Genomic DNA, 9,666 nt, shown 5'->3' with positions numbered 1-9,666 from the left:
CTTACCTTCCAGCTATTCCTAATTGAACCATGACTGATTCTTTTCATTTGCTATATACCAGAAATTTTAAAACTAAGAATGAGTCATTCAGTATTTCTGTGTGACTAGAGTTGTCAGAGGAAACTTAAGGTCCATAGAGGAATCATTCCTGGGCATACAGAATAAAAAAACATGAATAGTTACATAGAGAAAGACAAATATGAGAGAAGAAGAGATCAAAATACAAAAAAGTGTAACATTTATTTATTTTTATCTTCTACATTCAATCCTAAAAACATAGGTCATCTTGTAGAAAGTAATTCACTGGCTCATGAAAATTTTAATGCATGTACAGGGTTCAGTGAAATAGATCCCTACTCAAAATGATCTTAGCTTCCATGTTGCTGTTGGGCCACCACAGTCATTCTTCATGATGAATGATAAAGTACAAAGTCAAGACTAAATGGAAGCCTTCGAGACTAGATCAGAGAATCCTAAGCTCAATGATTCTGTGGACTTTACTGGAGATAGTTTTTTTTAAATATTACAGTTTACTCAGTTTTTCATCCCTTCTTCCTCCTTCTTCTTGACTGATTGTTTATTTGTTAGTTACCCTTGTTCATTTGTTTTTGGATCTAACCACACAAATTTACTATTAATATCTTCAAATTTACTATTACTGTTATGTAGGATATGCACGATTATATTTGTAAAAGTGCAATCAAAACCATATATTCAGATTTTTCTTATTAAAGTTTTGTCTCCTTCCAACAGTCTTATTTTTCTGGTAATCCAATATTGATACTGGCTTCACTCGAGAACAACACTGTACATTTCCAATGTGCAGTATAATTGTAGGTTTTAGAAGAGTCAAATTGGTAGTGGCAATTTTTAGAATTTTTGGAGGCAGGTGAATTTATCTTACTAGTCCAAGAAATGCTGAGAATAGTCCTTTGTTATTTGATAAATTAATTTCCAGTGAGTGTTTGGTCAGACTTCTTTCCAGAAAAATATATCTGTAGGTTTTTTCACCTATCTGTAATTTACTTGACTCTTCCAGCTAAAGAAATACAGATAACATCTAATACTTGGGGGAAAAAATCAGGGGGCAATAAAGTGATACATGAAAAAAACTGTGCATGCATAGTACATGCTTTAAGAAGATTTCATAAAGTATAAGAATTATCTTATGGTCTCTTCCCAGCATAAGACTGACTCTCTATGATCCCCTTCACTTTTAATTGATTAATTCACCTTCCTGTATATCTTTTTATAAACTTCCACTACCTGCTTTTCATTTTGTTTAAAGTCTTAATAAATAATAACAATTGGACAAAAAAAGTAACATGTATCTGGAGTACTAAGAGAGTTGTTAATATCTTTCAAAGTTCTTCCCCTCTTAATTCCTGGTTCAATCATCAAACATAACTTCCACTATCCTGTATAAATAAAACTCCCAGAATTTTTTTCTCTCACAATTACATGCAGTTAAACAGAACTAATTGAGACAATACACCTATTAAAGAGTATCTGTTTTGGTATCTTTGAAAAGAATTTCATCAGATACCTAGGTTTCTTTAAAAAGCCATCAATTTCCATTAAATTATATTAAAAAATACACATGCATAAGAATTGCTTTCAATGTTATATATCTGCTAGTCAATTTAAGTTAACATTAACTTTATAGGGTAGTTTAATTAATTTTAAAATTTATTTATTTATTTGTTTATTTATTTATTTATGTTTAAAGATTTTATTTATTTGACAGAGAGAGACATAGCAAGAGAGGGAACACAAGCAGGCGGAGTGAGAGAAGGAGAAGCAGGCTTCCCATGGAGCAGGGAGCCTGATGCAGGGCTCGATCTCAGGACCCTGGGATCATGACCTGAGCTGAAGGCAGAGGCTTAATGACTGAGCCACCCAGGTGCCCCGAATTTTTAAAATTTAAATTTACAGTCAATATAGCAGCCTTTCTCATTGCCTTGAATGAGATCTTTATTTGAGATATAGCTTAGGACAATGGGGGACAAATAATAAATTTTCAAAAATACTAGCAATTATGTTGGCATATTCTGAAATTTAACCTTTAATAAAATAAATGTGAGGAAATTTTGGGAAATATTTTTACAAAAGTTTTTTGGCATTTTGGTATAATACTAAACTGAAAGACAAATACACAGACACACACACAGACACAAACACACACACGCACACACACAGAATTCAGGCAGCAATATCAAGTAGTCTTTAAATTTAAACAAAAATGAGTAATCCTATCTGTAGCTTCCCAGATCATTGCATCATTTGTAAATTAGATTTCTGAAGGAATTTCTCCTTTTTCCATATTTTTAAAAGGAAAGTCAGGAGTGTCCTGGATGCACAGATTTCCATGTTGTGCTGAAAGACATGGTTTTAGTACGAACTTAAGCACGTCTCAGGCCCTCAGGACAATCCCAGAATATGGTTCTCCATCAATAGAGCTGTGTGTGTGTGTGTGTGTGTGTGTGTGTGTGTGTGTGTTAAGATTTTATTTGTCAGAGAGAGAGAGCAGAAGCAGGGGGAGTGGTAGGAAGAAGCAGAAGCAGGCTCCCCACTGAGCAAGGTGCTCGATGCAGAACTCGATCCCAGGACCCTGAGATCATGACCTGAGCCGAAGGCAGACATATAACTGGCTGAGCCACCTAGGCACCCCTGCATGGCAGTTTTCTCATGGTTCTGGTACTGAATCTGAACACTATGTAAAAGACTCATGGGAACAAATCAGTCATTTGTCATAGTGACAGCAACAATCACATCCCAATTTCTTTCAATTTTACATACTATAAAAAATACTCTTCTTGGTGGTGCATAAAGATGGGACGAGTAGTAGTTATGAGTGTTAGAGGAGATCATCTAGGGCATTTGACCTCCAGTTGACCTGCAAGCTGGACCCAGGAAACCGGAGGATCCCCAACACTTCCCCTGTCCTTGGGATATAGGTTCTACCCACCACCTCACAGTGGGAGCTGTTTTCAAGGACATAGCCTTGGGAGAGCCGTGTGTTGTTGAGACTATCTGGACTGAATATGTGACAACTCCATTAAGGCCTCTGGCAGGTGGATGTAGAGATCGAGTGGTCTTGCAGTCACCAAGACAAGCCTTGTACGTAAATTCTCTTGTCTGTTAAACCTGCCACTTACCAATTTGGAGTGGTCTCTTTGCCCTCTGTGAATGGGGGCCAGTTTCACATTTCACCCAAGAAATTCCCAAGGTTGCAAACCAACCAGGAGAAATATTAAGATAATCGCACTCTCTTTAGAATCATAGGAAGTAAGACATGTAATAATACTTTGCTATTAATTCTCTTCTTTGTCCTCATCTTGGCTCACCATTTCACTTTGGCAAAAATGCAGCTTAATTGGGCTAGTGCCATCTGTACATGAATGATTACATGGAACCACATTGTTTCTTGCTCTGTGTTCTGAGGCAGACACAAGGAAGATGAAAATAAAAAAAACATTATTCATATTTTTCACACTCAACTAATTGCCCAGTTGTCAGAATAGATGAAGACTGTATTCACAGAAAATGCCTCTAGACTAGCACACTTTCTAAGATTTTTAATGGCTTTGTGGTTTTCCTCCAGATATTTTTTTTTCTGTCAAAGGGAGCAAATGTTTACTGCTTTTCATCTTTTTAAGACACTGGCCTCTGTCATCCATCTTAAAAAATTGACCTATGGTTTTATAAACCATGTTCTTAAAAATAAAATACAATCATAAAGTAGTTGGTGCACTTCTGCAGTAGAGACATGAGGCATTTGATGTTTTTTTTAGCAGAAATGTGTCAGAGGTTAAAAATAATGCTGAAAAACTTCAGTAAAGTTATAAAACTCTTACACGTGAATCACAAAATCTCTCAAAATTTAACTTTGGGAAGGGGTCAGCTGGAAAATGACCGTGGACTACATGTTGGATAAAGAAGCAGAAATGTGTCACTTGCAAATCAGCACACAACATACATCCTCCATCTGTTGTAACTCACACTTAATGCAATGTTAAAATGAGAAATACAGCAGATGATACTGATGGGGACATGGGACACAAGTCCAAATACTTTTAGTCTAGGGCATTTTGCCCTTACTTAATGTGGTGACCTTGAACTAGTCAAGCATGAAAGCCCTCACATTTTCATATGGATAAAGGACCTGTATTAGATCATCTGTAGAGTCCTAAAATTTCATTTTAAATAATTTTTTTAAAAATGACTTGCTTATATGGGTAAATTTGGTCAATTAAATTAATATATATCTTTAGACTTAGTCTGAAGCCTGTGAATATAAGATTTGTGCATACATTTAAAAAATGGGACATATTAACTAACTATCAACAAATCGGAATTGTCTTTAGTTTTCTCATACTGATGTGAATTAACAGCATATTGAGAAACTGGCAGAATGATCCAGACGCCACTTAAAATAAACCAATATCACGTAAAGCTTTCCTGTATAGGCAAGCTTTCTCCTATCAATATCATTTTAAAAGAGAAAGTAACAAAGGTAATAAATAAATAAACCTCTTAGAAAAAAAAGACTTTCTTAAATGATTTTTTTTCCATTTACAGTAAACTCACTTTAAACTTTGATGGAGCCCACAAACGTAGTATTGCAAACAATAAGCACATTTGCTTGAGGGCACCACAGACTGACAGTTGATGTGTATCGCTGAAAATTTTTCACATTTCATTTCTTCTTTACTCCCATTTTCCTGCTGTCATTTATCCATCCTCCTTGCCTTTCTTTAAAGCCCCCTACTTTTTAGTCCATCCCATTTCTTTTTGGTTGTTCTTTCACATAGTTCTGCAATAATATAAAATATTCCCTAAATCTTATTGCCCTTGTTGTTTCATCTATCTGCAACTTTGTATTGAGAATCATCAATTAAGTGGGCTGAGAGTTGCTTGTTAAGAGGTAACATCTAAAAGAAGGTTTCTACAAAGAATGCTAGGTATTGCTCTTTTGAAAAGTGCTTCTTTTTAGAATTAGCTCTGCTTAGGACAGTCCAATGGTCCTTTGACTTGCTTTGTCAGGATTTTAGCTGCTGCATCACTTAGCTGTGGGTGTAGTTAAAGGCAGGTCAACTTGTGACTTATGCCTTAGTAAAATGCTCCTGTTATTAGCTGACCTTGGCCCCTGTGTGTTCATTGCTGACTCAACAATACTTCTAATTAGAGTTCTTAATTCTTGGCTATTTCAGTGCTTGAATATTGTATTGCAAGAGCTGTTGTAAAAGAACTAATCAATAGCAAACCAATTATAGAGAATTAATTCCCTTATTGTCATGCTTATATTCTGCAGGGTTTGGATGATTGTTTTCTTCTTTACCTGGTCACCAAATTTTGTTAGGTTGTCATGCTCCCTAAGATAACAAATCTTGAAAATAGCTCTAGCTCTCGAGGCAGCTCTATATTATTTCTAAGTGAGATATAAAGCAGGTCATCCTCTCAGTTTGAAGGAGATGAATGTGGTAAAGCACCATCCTGATGATGCTTTAGTCCGCTGACTAAATGAAGTCCGCTGGGAAAACGAAGTTAGTAGAGCTTCTCAGCAACTTATTAGGCTGATACCCTAGGCTAGCATTTTTTCCATTTTTTGTCCCTGACCCCATCAGCCTCTGGAATGCATCACCACAATCTAAATGCCCTCTTCCTTTGTCAGTATCTAAACAATTCCCCAAGCTTTTAGAAAGGTAATGCAGCAGATTCTGAAATAGCCTGTGGATTCTGTCTACCTCCTCTTTGACGGGTATCTGGTGAACGTCTCTTTTGTTTCAGGAAGAGTACGTACTTCTTCCTCTAAGAAGCATTTTCTGAAAGTTTTAGGCAATTACCCAAGGACTTCTTGAAGTGCTTCTATTAACATATCATGTTTCACACTGTATTGTATTCCTTGTTACCGTGTTTATTTTCCTTATCAGACTGACATTGATGAAGGAAGAAGACTCTGTCCCTATTGGAATTTGCCTTTTATCATCTGATATGGTGCCCCTTATCTACCAAGCCTTCAATAAATGTTTTTAGAATGAAGGAATAACTATCTCATAGCATGATGGTTCACTGTAGCAATCGGTAACCAATAAACTTAAATCCATGTTTTGGCTCTGCCTGTGAAAAGCTCTGGGACTTTGTTCAAATTGCTACTCTCGCAAGTGAAAGAAGTTATAAAACACACACACCTGCCCTAATAAAATTAATTCAACACAGTAAAAAAATTGCTACGCATATTCTTAGTGTTAAATGAGATAATAGTAGATCCAGCCTCATAGGCTTACAGTAAGAAGTAATGATTACAAAGTTTGTCACAGTGTCTGACTTAATACCTGAAAAATTGCATATGTATGTGCTGTGTATGTGAGTGTGTGTGTGAATTTTAATGGGACATATTTTAAATTACTCATAAATACTCAATGACTTATAAAGAATGCTATAAAAATTATTTTCTATAACATAATAAATAGAAACATGCACATATATCCATATATGTCATTGGTATTAAAGAAAATGACAGTTATTCTCCTTCACTCAAATAGGTGGGGTTTTGCTTTGTTTTGCATTCCCCATAAAAAGATAGTAACTAATAAATGAGTTCTTCTGCTGTCTTGCCTTTTTTTTTTTTCTTAATGTGAGGGAAAGGATTTTCTGTTTTATACTGTAACTTATTCTGCTTTGTGGGTATTTAAAAATAAGTAACATCCTCTTCAATGAATTACAAGAGTCTACTAAGGTCCTTTTTCACGCAAAATCATCACCAATCCCCTTAAAGAGAACTTAGAATGAAGGATATTGGGTAAAAATGGAACATTCATTCATTTGTCATTGAAGATCTCAGTTTTGTTCCTACCCTGTGTAAAGCAAGGCTCTGGACAGGACAGGTATAATCATGAACTAAGCTGAGTTCCTGTTTTTAGGAACTGAAGAATGTATGGGTATTTATTTACTTACCTGGCTTGCTATTCCTAAGAGGCTCTGATCCTCTCGTGTTCATTATTCCCTCCACATATTGTCAAGCTTTCTTGATATGATACAACTCTCCAAATGCTTTCCCCCACTGACTGTTGTTTCACTTTCTCCTGGTTTACTTTGTCATTGCTGACATTTCTTTTTCAGTCTCCTTTGCCTCCTCTATATTCACTTATTCTGTTTTTTCGTTTTTGTTTTTGTTTTTGCGCTTTCCATCACCTCCTGGGTTGGACATGTGATTTCTAGAATGTGTTGTGCTTTGCTGGCTTATGCCACCTTGTAACAGGTTGTGACAGTCCATCATGCTCATCTCTCCTCAACTCCACCTTCAGTGGTTTCCCGTTGGAAGCTTGGAATCAATTTTAGTAGAAGTTTATACACCAAGAAAATTGGAAAGTATTATGAATCAGGGCTCTTTTTTTTTGTCATTCCCCAGACTGCTGCTGTTGATAAATCTATCTCCCCAACCTTAACCAGCCCAAGATGGTATTTTTGTTTATGGCTATAAGTGAAATACTTAGAATCTAAGTCCCACCACCAAAGGGGCAATCCCAAATTATTAATACATGAATATTTTTGAATAATTGCTTGTAAAATATCAAAATTAATTTCAACTCTGAAATTCTCTAAGGCACTATTTTTAAAAGACTGCAGGATATTATACCTTGAAAGATTGAACACATATTTTTTTAGAAGTTAGTGAGTAAAATGAGTGAATAAAACTCATGCACTTACTGAAGATGACTTGCATAAAAACAAATCCTGTAATTGTGCCAAATTGTCCATTGTGGAAAAAAAAAATACTGAAAACACACCTTAGAGAGCATAGCCCAAGCTCTGTCAGGCACTTATACTTCTTAGAACACAACTGAGTAGGCTTTACCTTCCCCTTTACCTGCTAGGGAAGAGTTGCTGGGCAAACACAGGAAGGAATGAGAAGGTGAAAATAAGGTGGAGCTTGGATCACTTGCAAAATTAAATTATAAAGATTTTTAAGTTTTACCCACAACTTCATTTGTTTGTAGGAAGGTTCCCTTCTTTCTGAAAGAAACATATGCTGATATGTCCTCATTACAAGATAAAACGGTACTTTTAAATTCCTCTCTGGCTCTCTTCTAGATCAGTCACCGAAGACTTACATTGAACCATATATATTTAGCAAAGATCTGACATTAAAAATCTAACTTGCATTTTTCTACCTTCTTTCATAAGCTTTATATTGGAAAAGTGGGATAGTGTAGCATAATGGTTCAAAAGCCCAGACTAAGCTGTAAAATCAGACTTCTAGATTTCTCTCCAGGTTCTAGTACTTAATAGCTGTATCATTTGAAGAAAACAATTTGCCGTTCTGTCCCTGTGTCTCCTCAGCAGAAAAGATGGTAAAAATAATGTAAAGTTTACCCAGACTGTTATCGTGAGGAATAAATATGTTAAAACATACACAACACTTAGAAGAGTACCTGGAATTCACAGTTAGTTATAGTTATTTAAACGATATTTGGCATAATTGTTTATGGCCAGTGCTTTTTCACATATACAAATTCCACAGTGTTGTGTTTTTTTTTTTTTCAGTTTAGAAAGATAATTTTTTGAGACAAATGATTGTGTTGTGTGCTGTGGCTTTTGGAAAACCACGAATTCAGAAATTCAGTATCCATAATGTTCTAGGACTAGTAGCAATGAACAAAATTGTAAAAAAAAAAATCTTATTTTTCTGAAGCTTAAATTCTATTGTTCTTACCCTTTACAATGTGATGATCTGATAAGTAAGAAAGCAGTCACATAGCAAATTATACTATGAATACTGTAATAAGGTAAGTAAACCATGGACAGTAAATAAGTCCAAACTAGAAGAATCCTGGTAAAAGTCATTGAGCTGCAACTCAAAAGATGAATGGCATTGTCCTCACAAGAAAAAGCAGGGATCATGATACCTAGCAATTTGGAGAACAATACAATCCAAGCAGAAAAATGTGAGTGGGGTGGTTTACTGTTCCTTGAGATGAGAACTAAGATGAAGTGTGATGAGTGTTGAAGATGGAAACATTATATTAGGAATAGACCCTTAGGACCAAAGGATGGCAGGTGGGGTTTCCTTAAATGGGCGATGGAGAGGGTTTGCAGGTTTCAGCCTGAGAGGATGATAGAGGTTTGGGATTCACCATTCTTTTCCTGTATGTGGAAGCAATTCGATCATTCTTACAAAATATCTCTATTTCTGAATTCTGGAGAAATCATTCATGAGTGCTAGGTTCTACTGATGATATGTTCTAGTTTCAATTTATAATCGAAAGGTTATTCTCATAAACAAAAAAGGCAGAAAGACAGGACTATTTGCCGGATTGATGGACATCCACCGTATGTTTCTTCTTTGTTATTCCCATATAAATTCATTTTTTAAACAGGCAGTCCCTGACAAAAAGGCATTGGCCTAGTATTTAGGAGATGGTGACATGAATAAGGCACAGAATTTGGTTTCAATTAAAAGGCTAGTAATCAAAATACACAAATAATATTTTTCAGCTTGGAAGTTAATTTTATGATAAGAAAAATTCAACAAAGCTTTGAAGTGGTGTTCTGAGAACAAGGAGATGAAATATCAGTCTGTTATCAATTTCAATTGATATCAACAGAGGTATTGGTTACTTAATGCTTCATAAAAGAAGTGGAGTTTAGACTGAACAATCTGAG

This window comes from Zalophus californianus, chromosome 2 (assembly GCF_009762305.2).
Source record: "Zalophus californianus isolate mZalCal1 chromosome 2, mZalCal1.pri.v2, whole genome shotgun sequence".
In the NCBI taxonomy this organism is placed as follows: domain Eukaryota; kingdom Metazoa; phylum Chordata; class Mammalia; order Carnivora; family Otariidae; genus Zalophus; species Zalophus californianus.
Note: the sequence above shows the minus strand (reverse complement) of the source record.